The sequence below is a fragment of the Daphnia carinata genome, chromosome 1 (assembly GCF_022539665.2).
Source record: "Daphnia carinata strain CSIRO-1 chromosome 1, CSIRO_AGI_Dcar_HiC_V3, whole genome shotgun sequence".
Classification (NCBI taxonomy): domain Eukaryota; kingdom Metazoa; phylum Arthropoda; class Branchiopoda; order Diplostraca; family Daphniidae; genus Daphnia; species Daphnia carinata.
Genome location: NC_081331.1, coordinates 2288767 through 2310926, shown reverse-complemented (window position 1 = coordinate 2310926; position 22160 = coordinate 2288767). Strand labels below are relative to the sequence as shown.

Here is a 22160-nt window from a genome sequence, read left to right as displayed (position 1 = left end):
CTCATTTTATTCGATGAACAACAAAACTACAACAAATACCGTATGATTATGGCGAACCGTTTTACCCCCAAAAAAATAAATATTGTTTTTTTTCTGTTTTACTGCTATCGCCATCTACCGGTCACTTTCTAGTTAATTCTCTACATACACTTACCGAATATTTCCGCCACATAACGCTAGCGCTGTAGCGTACTATCGCTTGGACTTATTTAATCGGGCTTAAAATTTTTTTCGGCCAAAACTGACAATCATCGGAATTGGTTGAATATCACAAGATGTATATGGCAATCCGTTTTACATAAAAAAAAAAAAAAAAAAACACTTTTTTCTTTTTTTCTGACACGTTGCCATCTACCGCTCAGACTCGTTATTACTGGCGTAGGCAATTTCAGTCCATTGGATGCCATTCGCAGTTAGTTCAGTAGCGTGGATGGAGAATAACTCGTGGCTGGAGGAACAATTGAAAAATGGATAAGATAATACAACAAAAGGATGGTAAGTATAAACATTATTATATTGGTTTTCAATTATTAATTATTGTTTATTAGATCAAATTATGAAGCTGCAGGCCCAATTATTGGAAGTTTGGAACAACACAAAATATTAGATAACAGCAAAGCTAAGGATGGTAAGGCCTAATACGTAATGATTCTATTTATTTGCTTTATTCATTTGTGTTTTGTAGCTCAAATTTTGAGTCTACAAGCTCAGCTAGGGGAAAAGAAAAAATTGGAACGGAACAGTTTCCAAACAGTGAAGGAGGTTTTTCAAAACTCTTTTCTAACTGAACGTGAGGATGAGTTGGCATTAGGCGAACACAGTCAGGTACCTAAACTTTTCAAATAAGAATTCAAAATAAGTATAGAATTTTAACAAACAATTATTTATTGTTTAGTTATTCAGTCAACCACCTGACAGTGTGTTAAATTTAAATTCTGTTAGTGCTGCACTAAAAGAATTGTTAGTAATAAGTCCATGCATCAAAGGAAGTGAACAATTGTGGGACCGTATTTGGGCTGAAAATGGGTGTGGTATGGAAACCCAGAAATAGCATGAGTTCAACATAAAACATGAATTAGGTACTTTTCGGTTTTTTGTCTATCGAAAAAGTATTTTTAATGCTATTATTTTGCATTCACAGAATTTTAGTGGGGGATCAAGTCAAGTCTGGAAGTGTTACAGGATGGAAGAGTGAGCCTACAGTTGAAAAACACTGAAAGTGCATTACCGTTAAGGTATGAGGTAAAGTAATAGAGTATGCAAATTGTCTAATGAGAAGTACCATCTTGTGGGAATGAATCCTGTGTGACAGCAATCCTTTATAGTTCTGTCACAGCTAGAAGCCTCAAATAATTCTGCTTCTCTTGCTAAAGAACAACTTGTCCTTTACGTTCAGAGTGTTGGTGAAGCTGGGTACTTAAATGGCCCTAAAGATGTTTCATTTCATTGGCATTGCAGCGATGAACATCATATGTGGACTTTTTAGGTATGAAAGGAATTTTCTTGAAAATTTTTTGAATTTATGACAAAGCATTTCTCCTGCTTTTTGCCAACCATGTCTAATCTAAAAAAAAAAATTATCCAATAGGAAAGGATTTTCAGCATACTGGGAACACAACTATCAACAATGCAACATTCTAGGGGTGCTATTTTATCATTCAAGAGCCTTATACAATGATTTTCATCTGCAATTTGTATGGCCTTTCCCAAGCTTCTGCCAGAAGTTGAATCTATAAGTCATGTAAGTCACATGAGCAACAATTGAGATGCTTAATGGTGTTGTTTTTCTTTTCACAGCATAGGTTAATAGTAACATTGGATCTGAAAAGATTCTTGGTTGGGGCAAGACACTGAATAAATTGTAATGATTGAATGGATGACATGACATTTCTATACTTAATTTGGATTCCCGAGACGGTATTTTATATTTAAAAAATTGAAGTGCATATCTGGGCTCCCTTCCTTTCCGTAGCCCCGTTTCCCCTTGACTCGTAATAAGCCCGTAGGGGGTCATGCCCTTACTGTACGGTATATATAAAAACAACATATACCGAGGTTTGGAGGGCTCTGGCCGGAAAGGGGACGTGGGGGTCCGCTTAGTCCGATGATGTGTTCACGGAGGGCGACGTGGCTACTCACAAATCCGAACTAAAGGTTAATCGCTCCTGTAAAAATGTTCCAAATCTTCAGCTCTTCTTCCGGCTTCTCTTAGCCAATCACCGGGTAATCTCCCCGGTGGGTCAACAAGGCAGTGTCTCCCCCTGTCTGGGTTGACGGCAACTTTTGAAAGGGCTATTGTGCCTTTTTAAAGTTGCAAAAATAATTGTAATGTGCAGAGAATTCTCAATAAAAAATTTTTTATAAAATATTTTTTGCAAAATTTTCTTTCTTTCATTGTCTGTGTTAGCTGTGTTCACACATAACATTTATCAACTTTTTTTTTTTGCTTTACTTTATTTGTTTTTGTCACATTTGATGGTAAGCATTGTTTCCATTGGTTTATCGTTTATCTGTAATCATTCTATTATTATTTATTACAGTCTTTGAATTCTTCAAATCAGATTCAAGGAACAACGTATAATATCTGGATCTTTTTTGAAGTAATTAAATTTTGTATTTGGTTTTACTCGTATGGGAACCGATCCCCAGACATTCAGCATGCAACGCCGATGCTCTAACATTGAGCCATGAGATATATCTAAATATTTTATTATCGCATATCATATGGTATCGTCTAGGATGTTTATGCAGTCTTTCACAAGTATATATTTATCTTTCTATTGCTTTCATTAGGTTCATAGCTCTGTGGTAGAGCCTTTAGCTGCGATATCTGTTACCCTGGGTTCAAACTAAGCAGATGTATAAAAATGAAGTAGAAGAGAAGAGTATATAGCAGAATTGCATTTCTTTTTATTATAAGTGTAAATGCAAGACCACAAGTGACTAGAAAAAAGCCAACTTAACATCATATGACTCATGGCTCATTGGTAGAGCATCGGCGCGGTATGCTGAACATCCAAGGTTCGATACCTGGATAATTGAATGCTTACAGATAAATGATAAACGATTAACCAATTGAAACAATGCTTATCATCAAAAGGTGACAAAAACAAATAAAGTAAAGCAAAAAAAAAAGTTGATAAATGTTATGTGTGAACACAGCTAACACAGACAGTAAAAGAAACAAAATTTGCAAAAAAAAAATTTATTGACAATTCTCTGCACATTACAATTATTTTTGCAACTTTAAAAAGGCACAATATCCCTTTCAAAAGTTGCCGTCAACCCAGGCAGGGGGAGACACTGCCTTGTTGACCCACCGGGGAGATTACCCGGTGATTGGCTAAGAGAAGCCGGAAGAAGAGCTGAAGATTTGGAACATTTTTACAGGAGCGATTAACCTTTAGTTCGGATTTGTGGGTAGCCACATCGCCCTCCGTGAACACATCATCGGACTAAGCGGCACCCCACGTCCCCTTTCCGGCCAGAGCCCTCCAAACCTCGGTATATGTTGTTTTTATATATACCGTACAGTAGGGGCATGACCCCCTACGGGCTTATTACGAGTCAAGGGGAAACGGGGCTTCAGAAAAGAAGGGAGCCCAGATATGCACTTCAATTTTTTAAATATCAAATACCGTCTGGGGAATCCGAATCAAGTACAGAAATGTCATGTCATCCATCCAATCAATACAATTTATTCAGTGTCTTGCCCCAACCAAGAATTTTTTCAGATCCAATGTTACTATTAACCTATATTGAGAAAAGAAAAACAACACCGTTAAACATATCAACTGTTGATCATGTAACTTACATGACTCATAGATTCAACTTCTGGTGGAAGCTTGGGGAAGGACATACAAATTGCAGATTAACATCATTGTATAAGGCGCTTGAATGATAAACTAGCACCTGTACAATGTTGCATTGTTGATAGTTGTGTTCCCAGTACATGAAAATCCTTTCCTATTGGATAAAATTTTTTTTTTAGATTAGACCTGGTTGGCAAAAAGGAGGAGAAATTCTTCGTCATAAATTCAAAATTATTTGAAGAAAAATCCTTTCATACCTAAAGAGTCCATGTATGATGTTCATCTCTGCAATGGCAGCAAAATTAAAACATCTTTAAGGCCATTTAAGTACCCAGTTTCCCCAACACTCTGAACGTAAAGGACAAGTTGTTCTTTAGACAGAGAAGCAGAATTATTTGAGGTTTCTAGCTGTGACAGAACTATAAAGGATTGCTGTTGTACTGGATTTATTAACACAAGATGGTACTTCTCATTAGACAATGTGCATACTCTATTACTTTACCTCATACCTTAATGGTAATGCACTCTCAGTGTTTTTTCATCTGTAGGCTGACTCTTCCATCCTGTAACACTTCCAGACTTGATTTGATCCCCCATTAAATTCTGTGAATGCAAAATAATAGCATTAAAAATACTTTTTCAATAGACATAAAACCGAAAAGTACCTAATCCATGTTTCATGTTGAACTTGTGCCATATCTTGGTTTCCGTACCACACCCATTTTCGGCCCAAATACGGTCCCACAATTGTTCACTTCCTTCACTGCATGGGCTTATTACTAACAATTCTTTTTGTGCAGCACTAACAGAATTTAAATTTAACACACTGTCAGGTGGTAGACTGAATAACTAAACAATAAATAATTGTTTGTTAAAATTCTATACTTATTTTGAATTCTTATTTGAAAAGTTTAGGTACCTGACTGTGTTTGCCTAATGCCAATTCATCCTCATGTTCAGTTAGATTTGAGTTTGGAAAAACCTCCTTCACTGTTTGGAAACTGTTCTGTTCCAATTTGTTCTTTTCCCCTAGCTGAGCTTGTAGACTCAACCTTTGAGCTACAAAACACAAATGAATAAAAGCAAATAAATAGAATCATTATGTATTAAGCCTTACCATCCTCAGCTTTGCTGTTATCTAATATTTTGTGCTGTTGCAATAATTGAGCCTGCAGGTCCATAATTTGATCTAATAAACAATAATTAATAATTCAAAACAAATAAAATAATGTTTATAATTACCATCCTTTTGTTGTATTATCTTATCCATTTTTCAATTGTTCCTCCAGCCACGCGTTATTCTCCATCCACGCTACTGAACTAACTGCGAATGGCATCCAATGGACTGAAATTGCCTACGCCAGTAATAATGAGTCTGAGCGGTAGATGGCTACGTGTCGGAAAAAAAGAAAAAAGTGTGATTTTTTTTTTTTTTTTTTTTGGCGAATTTTTTTTTTTTTTTTTTATGTAAAACGGATTGCCATATAAAACGGATTGCCATATTTACCGGAATATTGCTATTTTTTCATTAAGTTAATCGTCTTTGAAATACAACGAATAATTGACACAATGCTAGCGCGCCAGTACGTTATGGCGCTAGCGCGATACAGCAGAAAGTCGCACAATGCTAGCGCAGAAAGTCGTTTATTTATCCAGTACGTTATAGCGCTATTATTCGCATCTAATTTTATATTTTAGATTACTCAAGAACTATAAACCCTTCATAAAAACAACATCTATATTCGTGTTCCTTGGTTAATTTTGAGTCAAAAGCATATATAGTTATCTCTATTTAATGATAGGAAAAAATATTTAGCCCGATAAAATAGGCCTGGCCTGCTGTTTTTTGTGTTTATTTCAAAAACTATAAGACCAGTTAAAAAATGAACCATATATTCGTGATTAGCATTCCATTCTGCATCGAAATCATGTATTTTAAGCCAAATTTGAAATTTGGCCATATATTCGTGATTTTGAGCATTCCATTAAAAACTAATATCATTAAATCTAGATAACTATATGTGATACTGATTGAAAACAAATTCCATTTTCGTTTTTCTTTGCTTAATTTCAAATCAAAATCATATATAGTTATCTAGATTTAATAGTATTATTTTTTAATAGGAAAAAATTTTAAGGCCGACAAAATAAGCCCGACAATATAAGCCCGACTTTTTTTTTTAAAGTTTTTATTAACAATAAGCAACAATATCCACGATTTAGATTCAAAATTTAACAAGGATCACGAAAATGAACTTAGTTTTTACGTAAAATTTACGGTTTTTGAGTAGTCTAAAGTATAAGGATAGGTGCGCAATAGCTATTATGATAGCGCAGTATTGCGCTATAATTATTTTGATCATAATTCAATCACACATTCAATTTTTCGTCAAATTTTTTTCGAGATTTGGTTAAAAACAAATTATTTTGATTCGAAATTGATCGCTGATCACGAAAATGGGGTATATTTTTATATTACGCTTCTAGTTTTTGAATTAACCGTAAAAAACAAAAAGTCGGGCTTATTTTGTCGGGCTTAAATTTTGCCCTATTAAAAAATAATATCATTAAATCTAGATAACTATACATGATTCTGATTCAAAATTTAACAAGGAACACGATAATGAAATTTGTTGTTACGTAGAGCTTATAGTTTTTCAATAATCAAAGAAGTTTGATGTGTCACGCTAGAGCTGTAGCGTACTGGCGCGCTATAAATGTTTTCGATTCGCACTCAATTATATAATTTAGATTGCTCAAAACTATAAACTCTACATAAATGCAACTTCCATTTTCGTTTTTTTTGGTTAATTTTGAATCAAAAGCATATATAGTTATCTCTATTTAGTGATATTATTTTTTTAACAGGAAAAAATGTTTAGCCCGATAAAATAGGCCCGGCCTTCTGTTTTTTGTGTTTATTTCAAAAACTACAAGGTTAATTAAACAATGAACTTTATATTCGTGATTAGCATTCCATTCTGCATCGAAATCATGTATGTTAAGCCAAATTTAAAATTTGGCCAAAAATGAAAAAGTGAGAAGGCTATAGCCTTCTTACTTTTTCAATTTTCGTCAAATTCTAGATTTCGTTAAAAATACAGTGTTCCGATTCGAAATTGATCGCTGATCACGAAAAATTTTTTAAGCCCGACAAGCAAAATAAGCCCGACTTTTTCTGAGAAGGCCTATGGCAATCCCTTTTACCCCCCCCCCCAAAAAAAAAAAAAAAAAATAAAGTTTTTTCTCTGTATTATTGCTATCGCCATCTACCGGTCAGTTTCTAGTTAATTCTGTAGATACACTCAAGGAATATTTCTGATGCATAGCGCTTGGCCTTAATTATTCGGGCATAAAATTTTTTCCAGCAAAAACAGACAGTTATCGGAATTGGTTGAATATCAAAGGATATACCCAAAAATTGAATGCTGATTCCGAGGAAATTGCAATTATTTCATTAGGTTAATCGTTTTTTTTAATACACCTAATATTTGACAATGCTAGCGCGCCAGTACGCTATAGCGCTAGCACTATGCAGCAGAAATAGTGGTGTATTTCCACAATGGTTGATTTAGTGAAAAAAATAACAATTTTCTCGGAATCAGCATTCAATTGTGGGTATACTTTTTGATATTCAACCAATTCCGATGACTGTCAGTTTTTGCAGAAAACATTTTTAAGCCCGACTAAATAATAAGCCCGACTTTTCTTATTTTTTCGTTATTTACGTTCATTAGATTATGGATAATGTCTTGATTTACCTCAACCGTAAATATTCATAATTACACTTTGCTCTGTCAGTGCGCCGTGAGGAACGCACTAGTTCCTAACTTTTATTGATTCACATTTCGAATTTAAAGAAATTTTTTCAGGATAAAAAGGGGCAGTAGTTGTCTTGTTCTTTATTCTCCACACGCATTTATCATTTGAATCATTTTCAATAAGTGCTCCCGGCTCTTCGGTGACCTGTTGCAACAGAGAAAGGAAACAAGAATCGAAAGAAAAGTCTAATCGCACGGAGCAAAAAGTTGATTTGAAATGATTTGATTTTTCTTACGCAGTAATAATGTGTAGACAGTGTGTCTTGGAACAGATCGATGAAGAAGACAATGCACTGTGTGATGTGCTGATCACGCGATGCTTCGATAATAACACACCTCTGCGCGCACCCCCAGTAGCAGCACTGCTCAATTAAATTCAGATAATCTTACGGTATGTGAATAGGTGGGCCAATCTTACTACGTTATACTGGACAATCAGTCTTTTTGACCTGGCGCGCGCCATGATATAACGCAAACGCGCATCGTAATTTATTCCAATCGCTCAAGTCGATGTTTCTTATTTTTTTTCCTTTTTATCGTGAATCTCATTTTTTTAGAATTGATTCTTGACTGAACAAGCGCGTCTTAGCAAATCATTCATCATCGACGTGATGGGAACCAGCAACAATGTGAATGAAGTGAAAATTGGCAGCAGCTACCGTATGTTGCACGCCATGTAGAGCAAAAATGTGTAAATATAGAACCTGTTCTCTACTGGCCAACGAAAACCTCGAAAGAATTTTAACGATCCACAATGATAGCCGGTGGCATTAGGTTTCTGACAAGCATTTTTGGTTGATATGTTTCAAACGACTCTGAAAAGGCTCATCACCTTAATGGATCCTGTGTGGTCAGATCGAGCTGACATATTTCGACCCCAAGTGGATTTTGCCGCACACACGATATGGTTGTTTCGAAGAAAGAAAAAAACCTGGGCGAAATTATGTTGCCCAGGTTCACCAACTGATCGTACAAGAAGGGCTTCTACTGGTCATTTGTCTTGTAAGTTCCCATTTTTTTTTTTGGCAAAGCTGATGGCATTGCCTGTGTTTAATGTTTGCGGTGCCTAGGTTGCCACTTGGGGCTCTGTGGCCTGTCTTCTTCTCTCAATTGATGGATCATAAAAATGTTCCTCTAGCGAAGACTTGCTGCAGTAGCAAACGACCGATCTGTGAGGGCAATGGCCTTGTTATACAAGGCACTGTGTAACATATGACAACAAAAGAAGCCTCTCTTATGGATGGTCAGTGGCAGGGCGGAGTCCGACGACAAGACACAGCACACATTCACATTTTTTGTTAAGCCTCTAACAAAGTCGATCAGCACTCTGAGTTGTGCTGACTTTGATTCCTTTTTACTGCTGCAGCACATACAAAAAGTGCCTTTCGCTAGAATTTTTATTGATATTGCATTTTCCGACAGATCCATTTAAGTTCCGACAAAGTAAATAATAGCGGACTAGAAGAGCCGCGCACGCGCATGTAGGGCCTTTGGCCAACGCACAAGGAAAACACACAATAGGGAGAGAGAAAGAAAGAGGATAAAATAAGAAAAGGCTTTGAAAACTTCCTTTCCGGTTTCTAGTTTCTTCTTTTTCGCTGTGCCTATGTGCCCTTTGCTTTGGCCATCGTTTGGGCGGCCCAATGACTTCCGGAATCGGCTCATGTACGTAGAAAAGGTCGTTGCACAACAACATGATGACAAGAGCCGACCGCCTTGGTTGAATAAGTGAAAGAAAAAAAAAAGTTCCGACCGCGAACTTGGTGCGGCGAGGAATAGAAACATTTGGAATGAGTGTGTGGTCGAAAAATGGTCACATTATGCGATGTACATAAGGAGGGAGAGAGAAAGAGAATTTGCCAAAAACCCAATTGCCTTTTCAAAGACCCGCGCTTCTATTGGTTTTTTCTCCCCTCTCCATAACATTAGAGGACGATAAGTTTTGTACAAAATGTCTCCATTTTCGCAGCTGGAAACTAGATCACCGTTGTTCTCGCGGCTTCCCCTTCGTTCACAATGGACTAACAGAGCGAGAGAATGTGAGGAAAATGAAGACATTTTTACGACTTGACCTCTTTTTTAAAATGAAACAACTCTTCATCCAGTAGGTACTTGTGTGTCCTCTAATGACGTTGAAAATAAGCATTTAAAATTCAAAGTCACACACAAATGACCCTTTTTCCCTCCTCTTTCCTTCTCTGTACACACAAACACACACGGCGAGTGTACCATTAGAAAAAAAATATGCATCTTCCTTTGTTTTCCAGCCCTTGATTCCAGGGCTGAAGAAAAGTCGGGCTTATTATTTAGTCGGGCTTAAAAAATTTTTCTACAAAAAGTGATAGTCATCGGAATTGGTTGAATATCAAATGATATATTCAAAATTGAATGCTGATGCCGATAAAATTGCTATTTTTTTCATTAAATCAATCGTTTTTTAAATACACCTAATATTTGATACAATGCTAACGCACCAGTACGCCATAGCGCTAGCGCTATGCAACAGAAATAGTGGTGTATTTCCACAACGGTTGACTTAATGAAAAAAATAACAATTTTCACAAGGGCTTGAAGTCTATTCTCTATTCAATTTCTTTGTGTTCTTTTACAACGTACGAAGACGGGCGTTTCCGGCTGATTTGTTTTCTCCCCGCGCTGCTACATCCGATCAAATAAAGAAAACTATGGATACACAGCTCAGATTAATTAGATGTGGTTTATAACGTAAGCCAGATACATCAATACACTATTTAATTTCGATTACGTTGTTGTTACATGTGGTTTTAAATAAAATTTCAAACAGGATGGACGGAGTGCCAGTTAAAATGTAGGCGGCTTTGAGTTGATTTTCTCGAATAGAAAGGTGGCGCCTTTCACACTTACCTACGCCTGAAAAACCCCTCATTTTGTCTAGTCTTTTGCACTTTACGGAAAGAAATCTCTGTGTATACACATTTTACGTTTATTCTAAACGAACTATAGAGGCATAGGGGCAATCTATCGATTGCGCTGGATACGTCTCTCTGTCGGACGGCAGCGCCGCTCCAGCCGCCGCCGTACCAGCCTATTAGCATACATACACGGACTTAGCGTATATAGAGAAAGGCGAAACTGTAATATGAAGGAGGAAATACTGAAGGGTTTTCATCTTAGGGCAGGCGCCAACGTGGCCATTAGTTCTTTCACCTACAACAACCGCCCTCGACGGCACGGCAATCGCCATCATCTATTTGCAGCCAGCCGCTCCTCACCAAATGTTTTTACCTTATTTTCCCCAAAATGGTAAAATCTACTTCATTTTGTTGTGTAATTTGAATTAAAAAAAAAAAAATATTCCATGAAAAAATAAAAGCACGTAGCAAAGTAAACGTTTGGCTGTCAAAGACTATTGATTTGGTTGACTTTAAAGAATAAATAGTACATGTGGAGTGAATCCAGTTCACGTTGACTGTAACATCCAGTGAATAAACACCCACTCCTGCTACTTGCATTATAGCAGTTCTTACGTCAACGATCTCCCATCTGTGTTCCCTCTTTTTGTTATGGACAACTGATGTGCTGGGTTGCGCTCCAAACGTAAATTGAAACCCGGTCATTTATTCTCGTTTGAATGCAAAGAGTTTTGATGCACTCAGCCTGACGGTTTGAACGAGTGATAAAAGATGTTTATCCTTGTGTTATGCACTGAGAGCACGAGCTCTTCCATAGGCACCGACATCATTTTATTATCATTATTGTTATTAGTGAGTACAGAGCTGCCAGGAAAGAAACACGAGCCGCCACCGACAGCAGCTCCGTCCCTCCCGCCCATCCACACCCCCACCCAACTGCGTGTTTGATCGACAAATAACCAGCAGCACACATATAATATATATATTAGATAATAGAGCTCGTGTGTTTTGTGTGTTGGCAGCGCACTCCCACGCATACGCACACCCTCCCCCCTCTGTATCTCTCTCCTTTATTCATAGTTATTATTGTAGACGTGTGCAGCAGTCTACAACGTGTATAAATCTATACAAATACGTATACACGCATAGACACCAACAAAATACGGCATCAATCCACCCAACGGTTGTTTCTTTTTTATCCCCTCCCTCTTGTACAACACGGAAGGCGACAAATGATTCGCGGTTTACGATTTTTTGTCGAGGACATGGTTCGAATTTCTATCAGCTGCAAATTTGTTTTAGTGGGCCATATTTCTATACATGGGCAGTGTCCGTCAAAACCTTATCGATAATTAGCGAAAACGTATGGAAAGTCGAAATGATACGGTGAGCGTAATTCCACATACAACAACAGTTTCACTGACTATTACATCTGACTTACTAATTAACTTTGTCGGCCTTATGTATACCCTATTCTAATTAGGCCCATGCTTAATGCGCACCTATGAATCCTTGTCTATTGACCGTTGAAATGAATATTCTTAGTGAATTGAATTTTAAACTAACCCCCCCCCCTCCGCCTAAAAACAAAAGAATAGCGACAAAGAAGGAGGGGGTACGTAGATTTTTTGTTCTACTTACGCACTAACATTCAAGTATATCCCTATGTACTATAAAAGGGAAAAAAAAAGGGAGAGCCAGTCCGCGCGATGCGGTGATTGGGAATGAAAATGGGCGGAGTTGGTTGGAGATCGTTAGTCGAGACTCATCAGCTCTTCTTTTTCGGTTTCAAAGCGCGTAGAATACAGAAACGATCTTATATATACATATCTGCACCACATGATGAGGGAGGGGCGTTTTGTTGTCTGCGGTGTACGGATGCGCGCGCCGGTCTTCTTCTTCCGGCACGCATCCTCATCATTTGCCTGTAAGAACTTCCGAGTACGGGCTGGTCAATTGTTTTCCGCACAAGCAAAACAAAGAAAAAAGTTCATTAACCAGAAGCGTACAACTAAAAAAAAAAAAAAATAGGGCGAACTGTTTCGAAAGGAACACAAAGTTGAAAGAGAGGAGGGTTGGCCAAGCGGGGGGGAGGTGTAGGGATAGATGGAAACGAGAGAACTCGTTGTTGTCACTGAAAAGTCTGCCGCCGTCTAAAGAGGTAAAAGGGGGCGTCGCGTTTTGTCAAGCTCATTAAGTCGAAATGTGACAACACGACGACGAACCGCCCGGGACACGTGGAAACGTCTCGTGTCGCATTCGTTCCAGTTTGACCCAAAACAAAACCACGAAGGTCGAGTCAAAACTCTTTGAAAAACTGTACAGTTCAGGCTTTGAAATCAACGACGATATGGTCATCAGCATCTTTGAGTTTCTTCCTGGGCACATGTCGACCACGCCCCTCAGCATTCCGCTATTTATTTTGCTGGACTGTTTTTTTTTCTCCAAAAAATGCGAACTATAAAAAAAAAATTCTTAACCAAGTCTTCAGAAACCCACAAACAATAAGCAGTTCCAGTATAATATTCTTCATTTCTTCTCTATTTTTTTTTGTTGTTGTTGAATGTTTATTGCTGGCCGAGCGTTCTTAAGTACCTCATAAGGCATCATGTAACAAGACTGGGAATGGCTTATTCGCTCATTTGTTTTCTTGTGCGCTGCTGCTGCTGTGCCTGGCCTAGTGTGTTCTCCGTACTATTTACACGCCCACACAAGTGCCCCAAAGCCGCCAACAGCCCCATCATCAACCGACAAGTATAACATTATGCACCACCATGAGAAGAACTCGAAACGTGCTGTGTGCAATGGCCTGTTTATGATAGTCTCAACAGTCCACTTGCTTTTGTTCCATGTTTTTTTTTCCCTCTTTCTTATTATTATTATTACTTTTTTTTTTACTTCTTCTACGAAGAAGAAGGCAGTCATTTTGAGGTGAACTGACGCACATGAAAATGTCTCTTTGGTGGAAGGAAAAAAACCTTCAAAAAAAATACAGGGCCATTGAAATAATTTTGCCAGGCGTGGACTATACGCTGCGCCTGTTATTGCTCTTGGTATAGTCATCAAGGGCTGTGTATATAGTGTGGGTATAGTGGTAGCAGTTGTTGTGTATAAGAGAGAGAGAGAGAGAGAGAGCATCACAAATACTATAATTGTAGACGGAGTTTACTGGCCGTTAAAAAGTTCTTCCGCGGCTTAAATGCATACCATAACATGTAAGGCTTTACAATACATTCACAGACAAGGCGGCTATATCTCTCTCTCACATGTCCGTGACTTCCAACTCAATAACAATATACAATATGGCGGTGCGGTCGTCGACGTCATTGAACGGACTCCTTTACTCTAACGGCGGCGGTTCAGAAAAATAGAAAGAAATTTTTTTTAAACCTCTTTCTGACGGATATAGCTGAAACTAATTGAAATCCTGTCGATAACAATTTCATATTTTTTTTTTCTTACTGTGCAATCTCGTATCATAGTTAACTGGATCGCTAGTGTACAACGACGCCTACTTGTTACTTGCTCTAATCAGCTACTTGGCGATCATTGCGTGAATATTTTTTTTTCTCTCCCCCTTCGGGTTTCGCATTGAATAAAAGAAATGGCCATCGCCTGAGGTGATGGTCGTTTGAACGTTTTCCATCTCGAGTCTTAATAACAGTAATAAATAACGAGCGTGAGCGATGGTAATTCCGACGCCGTGTCCACCTTCATCAGCCGTTTTCTTTCGGTGTAATACACACATAGTCGACTTTCAAAATCACTGACATGCAAACTTAGACAGAAGTATAACTCTTTTTTTTTTTTGCTACGAGGAAAAAGGAATGCGAATCATAACTGCGTGTGCGTTTACCTTATTCACGAATCAAACGCAGTTTAAAAAGGGACCAGAAACCAGCAGAGAATTCCATTGTTTGGCTTGCACGAATTCTTGCAGATCAAAACGTTCCATATCCGTCAAAACAATTTCACTGTGTAATTTGATATGAACTCTTCACAGATGGAATAAAGGGTTTCGTTCACCGAGAGATTCCATCATGAAAAATGGTCGAAACCGGCTGTTGCTCTTACGATTGTTTAACCATGGACAATAGCTCCTTTAGACTTCGCAGACTTGAAGGGAAAATAGAATTTTACACATTGAGGGGGTCATGGCTACATGCGTGTATTTATTACTCAAATGCAGAGAGTTGGCAGGTCAGCTGGTTAGGTCACTACCAGTCACGCCCTTTTCCCCTCCGTAGAGCACTAGCCATGAGAAGTTGCAAGAGTCATTCTTTTCTCCAGCATCCATATTCATGTCTATATATATGGATGTGTTTGGATTGTATATATATATACAGGGTCGTCGCATAGTTTTGTATATGTGTGGCGAAATGCGGTTATGTGACACATTGGAGGAGGGGTTGCCCCGTGCGTGAAGAGGGACATAGAAAAAATGGGTGGGGACAAAGTCATCTGTTATGAGAGCATCAGAGCGGAGCAGTCCGAGTAACATGGAAACCTTTTTTCTTTAACATCTGTAAGAGAAAAATTCTTCCGATTGGTTTCTTTCAATTGAGCAATCTCAGCAGCTCTCATTTTCCAGCAATTGTGGAACTGAAAAGAAAATTGGGCTCTTTCGTTGAAAAACGGGGGAAAGAACTTGTTGCACGACTTTCTTGAATAATTTTCAATGAATAAATTGCCAAAACGGAGCACGCAGGTGAAATCATTTTCATGTACTAGTTTTTCTTTTTCGTACATGTAGGAGAGAATAAAAGAAAAAGTTAATGGTCTGGAACACTGCCCAACTTCTTTTTGGTTTATTGCCCGATCAGTCAGTCTGGGACAAATAGGGTGCAGCGTTATCCCCGTAAGATAATCGCATTACAAAATAAAGAGGTCATCCACCAGTCTATGATGATGTTTGTACATCGTCACAGTGAATCTATTATCGACTGGGCAACGTACATCGAGCAAAGGCACGTTCCAAATCGAGATTTCTGATTTTTGTTAAGATATGGTACATTTGACGATAACGAACGCTCTACCAGTGATTCCCTCTTTCCAGAAATCAAAAAGAAAAAGCAATAGTTACAGTCGTGGAAATCGGCTTACAAGTGGAGATGGGGGAAATGTTGGCCGTCTCATCCGTTTCCACATGAAAGAGCTCGCGTCCTTTTCTTGTAATCATTTTCTAACTGACAACTATGTCAACATGTACAGAACGTATTCCTTTTGCAGCCTCGTCAGCTCTTGTCCCTTTTATTTTGCCATGTCTTTCTATGAGAAGATTCTTCTTATTTCAAAAAATAAATGAGAAAAAAACAAACAAAAAAAACATGGCAGATGATGGGGTTGTGTGGACGGGCTGCCCCGGCAGACCTGTCATCATAATTTTTTCTGTTGCTTTCTTTTGATTTTTTTTTTTTTCAAAGACTGACTAGTAAATTGCTCGACTCAAAAGAGTCCGTCAGCCTTTCGTCAGTCTACATTATACATATCCAACCTTGAACAAGGTTTGTTTGTTACATGTGAAAAATCCCTTTTTCTTTTTTCTCGACATGAACAACACACGCGATGACTTGGCTCATGCGGAATCGACCTCTTCTTTTGTCTATCATCAATACAACGAATGACAAAACGAACCCGCTGGCCTGTTGACCTTTTTATTTGTCCGTCAATTCAGCCACAAAAAAAAATGTGTTTCTCGTTTGGTTCTCTGATTGAAAACTATGGCTGTTTAGATTCTTTTTCATTTAACTTGCGTGTGTGCAACTCTGCGTACGTAATTTTCTGATTTTATACTGGTACGATGCTGCGTTTTTTCTTCGAGTTTTCCTTTCTTGTTTGTTTAACAAACGTCTTAGAAACCAGAAAAAAAGGCTAGTTCCTGACTGCCCAGAGCTGATTAAGGAATGAGTGCCGGGTGCCTTCGTCGCGTTACAATCACGTTGCAATGATGGATCAGCTTTCTGGCTCTGTTAACAAAGTCGTGATGGATTGAAGGAATAGGGAAGGTGGGGGAGGAGATGGGATAATCCTTCGTCTATAGGACCGTGCCTATACATTTTTGTATGTATACCCATAACCGCCCAGCGCAAGGCAATCACGTATTGATCGCACCGATCAGACAGCTTGATTGAGTTTGATTTTTCTGACGGCTTTTTTTTTTATTTGTATTTTATTTATTTATTTATTTTCAAATCCCCCCCCCTCGTTTTGCTTTCCCTTCGACTCGCATCATATATGCACCCTTCCTTTTACCGTTCAACGAGCCGAGATTGAATTAGCATCACAATAAAGTGGGGGACACGAGAGAGTCGGCGATAACAGCGGCATTTCAATCGAATTCAAACTATATTGCTCCCTACTATACAGTCAACTAAACTCGTTTGATTGAAATCAATTGACAATCTTTCAAATCATCTACCTCATCAGTCGTGATTGATATCTTTTCGTTCCAGTTTTGGCCGCCTAATTTGTATGCGTTAGTCGAATCTGGCAACCAGATCAAAGTTTCCACACATCAAACCAATTTTCAATCAAAACGTTTCCCACTCATCCCCTGGCAGTAATTCAATGGAGCCTAAAAGCATCAGTTTATATTTGATAATCTACCGATGGCAAATTGGATTTTTCTAGCTCGTTCAAGATTGAATTTCCAACAGGATGGAGGTCATCATCCTGTGTATTCAGCAGGGATTGCGTCCGGACACCGTTTGACACTCCCACTTGACTTGAATATCCGCCGCCGTGTGGAGAAAAACGAAAGAAGAAAAAACTGACAATAACAATCAACCATAAGAAGAAGATCCACGTTAAAGAGGCTAGAGGGGAGAAGATGTTTCACACTTCATTGAGTTTTAATATCTCGAATCATGTAACCCAAAGGAAGCTGTAGAGCGGCGTAACCTTTCACATTGGTGAGGAGGGAACAAAAAATAAACAAATAATTTTTTATGTTGTGTTTACAATAGAATTCTTGAGTGCCCATTCGATCCGGTTTAAATGGAAGAGAGATGGAGGGGGGGGGGGGGGGACAACAGAACTTATACCCATTAAAAAATCGAAAAAAAAAGTTGCCACATCCGCTTCGATTCGGTCAGCTGGAATTTATTCGAAAAGAGGCTGTCAATACAAACCCACTCACCCTAAAGTTTCCATATACTTTCCAAAAATTCTCGTATCGCATTTCAGTTGAAAACGACCCAGTTCATCCGGCATTGAAGATTTAATATCAATCCGTGCGGAGATATACGGATAGAGACTTGTGTGTCACGCTGGAACAAAAAAAGAGATCTGTGAAATTTACGCAGATGGAAACGATGGAGGGGAGGCAATACTATCAAATGGTCTGTATACATTAGACCTTCTTTTCCAAAATGGCAAGTGTGTCTAAATTTGCGCTCAGTCCCATGTCTGAGTATCAAACTCAAGTGGGACGCTATGGTTTAGTTGAAACGACGCTCTGCAGCTAATCGTTGACGACTCGCAAAAGGGTTGCCCCGCTGACCAACGGCAGACATAACAACAATAGTATCCCCTCACTACAATGTTGCGGTCGTTTAGAAAGTGTAGATGCGCATCGTCGCTGCTTGTGAAAAAAAAAGGGAAAAGAAATAAGAGGAAAGCACAGCAGGGGGAGAAGCGCAGAGGATCATCATCACACACACTATGCTGTTTATTATACGGAAATGAGGAAGCTGTTGGTGGGACGGATGGAGTGTGTTCCCTTCTTTCCCTTTCGCATTGTGCTGAGCTTGTGGCTTTTGTCTCTCAGCGGGTGATGACGTTGACAAACGACCTTTTCCGCATCGCACCAAAAGTATCACAGCATTTTGACTCGTTTCGATGTTCTTTTTTTTTTTTTGAGCCTGGTCTAGTACAAGGCGAAATTCTACCAGAGAAAGGAAAAAAAAAATGTTTTCATTCATTCATGTTTTTGTTTTTTTTATTGGGTCCATTCTTTGGCGGTTGTGGAGGGTCCCACCGTCATGACCATCAAAACCGCCAAAACCTCAACTACAAAATATTATTTTTTTTTTTTCATTTTTTGATAACGTACACAATGCTCCTCGGTGGGCTGCATCGGTGCAATGTGGTTTAATCGAATGGAAAAAAGGAAATCATAACACACAGAGCCAAAAGAAGTATATATTTAACACGAATAAAATCGAAGGAAGGAACGATAACAATGCGCTTCTCGATTATTCATACTCCATTGGTCTACAATGGATTATAATAAATGTTGATATTACATAAAGAGAAATGAGGATACATAATTCATCCGACAAACAACTAAAGAACATTTCCGGTCTGTATGATGCGTAATAAGATTTCTTTTCTTTTTTTTTACCGGTGACAATTGTGTGATGATATGACAAAATAGCGTCGAACGCCTTTTTTTCTCGTGTACTTTACGAGGCAAAACACGCATCACTAGACACATCCATAAATGTATTTTTGGTCAAAATGTCGTGTTCTTTTGTGTCGGAGTCATCACACCCGCGCGGGAGAGTTAAAAGAAAAAAATAATAATAAATAAAAAAAATCAAATATAATAATAGAGGACAGGTAAAGAAGAAAGGGCTAGACGTAGAGGAAATTGTCACAAAACGAGTCCACAAGAATATAATCACAATAATAATAATAATAAAAAAGGGCACCTTGGGAAAGGAAAAGAACAAAACAGAGCTCCCTCAATGTGTTGTTTTGGGGAGTATTTTTTTTTTTTTTTTTTAAACTTTTGACTCTAAAATAAATGCGTGACGCGTTAGTTTAATGGTTTTTTTTCTCTGCTATGTTGCTTTTCATTTGAAGGAAGAAAAAACAAATAAACAGCCATAAGTTTTTTTCTTTCTTTTTAAGGCAGTGGGAAGAATATCATTTTGTTGGTCGTGCCCACCCCGCCATCCTTAAAAGCCATGATTGGTTTGTTTTTGTTTTCTTTTCGGTTCGGCGGCAATTTTTGTTTTTTAAGGAAATGATGAGCTTTCTATGCAAATACCTCGACACGAAATGACTCGGTCGTCTTCGGCAACAAACATCAGACACACGCTGTGTGGGTTTTCTTTTAGTTCCCCCTTTTTCCAACTCATTTTCCTGTTTCCCTCTTCGCCTCTCACTGCCGGTTCGTTTCTCCTATGTCAGGAGCCTTGTAAACTAAGAAAAAGAAAATCAAAAAGAATAAAACTGTAGAGTTCTTGTACTATTCGGGCGCCTATAATCAACGGTTATGAAGCGCCAGTAACTGCCCTCATCATCCATGGATCTATACGTCCGTGCGTCTGCCCGCTTCTCGGCGCTATTTTTGTGTTTGTTTGGGAATACATAAACACTCATAAATGGTGGATGTATATGTAGATGTAGTCTTATAGGATGGCTACATAGGTCTTTTGGATCCTATTTGTGTATTATAGACATTTAGACGTCCGCACGGCACGCGATCCGTGCTCAGCATCATGCTTTCCCGTTGTTTTTCTTCTATCGTTCTCTCTCGTTATTGCTGAGGGACTATGGAGAGCAAATATACACAGACAGACGTGTGTATGTAGTATAAGCTATTAGCGTTCAAAGTCACAGTTAATGCTGTATTTATTTAAAACAGATAGACGTCCATTGGCCGTCGGGTGAAGCACCGCAACGGCACGGTTACAGGTAAATGGCGCCGGCCGTTTAACATCTATCACTAACAGATGCAAGGACGATTAAAGTCGTACAAAAAAAGAAACAGAATGCGCTGTTAACTTAAGCGATTTCAATTCATTTGGACACGGCCATGAAAATACTCGGGATAATTTTGAACTGTGTTGAAAACGTTTGAATATGAAATCCTTTGTTTTGTTGTTGAGTGCATATAAGAAATGAGTTTAAAGAACCGGTTGTTCAAACGAGGCTAACGTTAGACTTTAAATCTTTAAATTGAAACGGCCGTTATGACAACTTCCTGTCCAATTTTTTTTTCCATCTATATAAAAATTCGATTCATATGAAATAGCAGAATCAATAGGCTGCGCTGTAAAGCACATTGTAGTTTTATGATCCAAGAAATATATATATATTTTAAATAAGACCAAAATGGGGCGTTATAAGAGAACCTCTTCGATTTTTATAGACATCAGCCAAAGGGACGCAACAGTAAGGCGATATGTGACTCTCTTACATCATCGCATAAGCACACGTGTTGATTGAATAGGAAAATGTGTATCGTCCCAGCGCAGACCTTCCTCCCACTCTTGGGACTAACGGCAATTACACCGAACTTTCACGTTGAATAGGATGGATATAAATAATAATAATAAAAAAAAAAATCTACGGCAAGAAAGAATAAAGGTAAAAAAGGAAAGATAGGCAAGTCGAGCAGGGGTAGAGGGGGTAGTTGTAGGAGGTTTATAACGCGGCTCCTGGGTTTGTTGCTGGTCTTTTGTTACTCGCGCACAATCTTTTTTTTTTAAAGAAAGAAATAATTTTTTTATTCTTATTCTTTCTCTCTTCTATTTTATTATTACACTGGAGCTCTGCATCCGCCCTATTGCTTTCTGTTCGCAATGATCTCTCCCCCCCCCCCCCCCCCCACTGAAAAAAAAAATGGGAGTGGTCGGACCAAGAGCTACCAGTTTTCCCTTTCTTCCTCTTCGTTTTTCCAATGTGCAGTGCACATGGTGTGTAAATAGAGAAAGGGAGACACGACCGAAAAAAGAGGGGGTTACACCAAAAAGCTTCTTTTGATCGAGCTGTTTCGTTCGCCTGTCATACACATAGCCAGGATTCTTGTAAGGTACGACCGTTAAAACGCTGATAGCACGTGCTAAAATGTCTGTAAAAGAAAAAACTATAGTTGCTTATAGTAAAAAGGAACGTCTGAAGAAGAGGTCTGAACCGGTTGACGGATGAAATTCGACACTGGCAACGGTTTCATCGTTCAAGAAGAAGGAAATCCTTTTTCTTTCTCTCTTGCATTTCCTTTTTCTTGTTCTTCATTCTTTCGATTTCCGCTCTTTTGCAACTCGTTTTATTTTCGCTGGCCCACATCTCATACAGCGAAAATAAATTCGTATACATTCGATATCAGCGATACATCCATTACGGTATTTAAAAAGCAAAACTCGCATCTTTATAAAGACGTTTCAGATGGATGTTATTATGAGGAGAAAAAGAATTCCGGCGAAAGTCGCCTTCTGCGCCAGTTGATGAATGCGTTTGAACTTTGAACTGGATGATCTCTATTAACCTCTTTTACGCTCCCCTCCTTCCATTTCTGCGGATGACTGCCGAAGCAGAAGATCTATCGCGAAAACCCCACGAAAGCTTGAATATATGCTACCAGTGTCTCGTTACGTATATAGCATTTAACTTTCTAGCTCTTCAGCGTCAATAGAAATATAGAAACACAATTGCATGTCAAAATGAATGGGTGGAAAGCCGCCCCCGCCCGTGCGGACATGGAACTCTCCAGGTTGCGAAGCAACACATGGTCTTTTTCACCATAAAAAAAAAAAGCGGTGCGCAAAGTGTAGACAAATGTGCATACGCAATCGCTACTGTATTGAAAAAGGAGGGCGAATATAAAGGACTTCATTGTACGCTGGAAAATGAACGGCAAGCGCCGACCTGATGATTTGAAAAGCAAATCGCATCCTTTTTCATTT

General features: G+C 38.6%; 1 protein-coding gene across 1 annotated transcript in view; it reads left to right on the top strand.

The window, feature by feature from the left end:
• The window catches only part of LOC130691787 (myosin-IIIa-like), a 64472-nt gene extending 42819 nt beyond the window's left edge, over nucleotides 1-21653 (top strand). Inside the window, exon 30 of the transcript XR_009420602.1 lies at nucleotides 21643-21653. The gene's annotated coding sequence lies outside the window, so the exon portion shown is untranslated. The remainder of the gene's footprint in view (nucleotides 1-21642) is intronic.
• The last annotated feature ends 507 nt before the right edge of the window (nucleotides 21654-22160 follow it).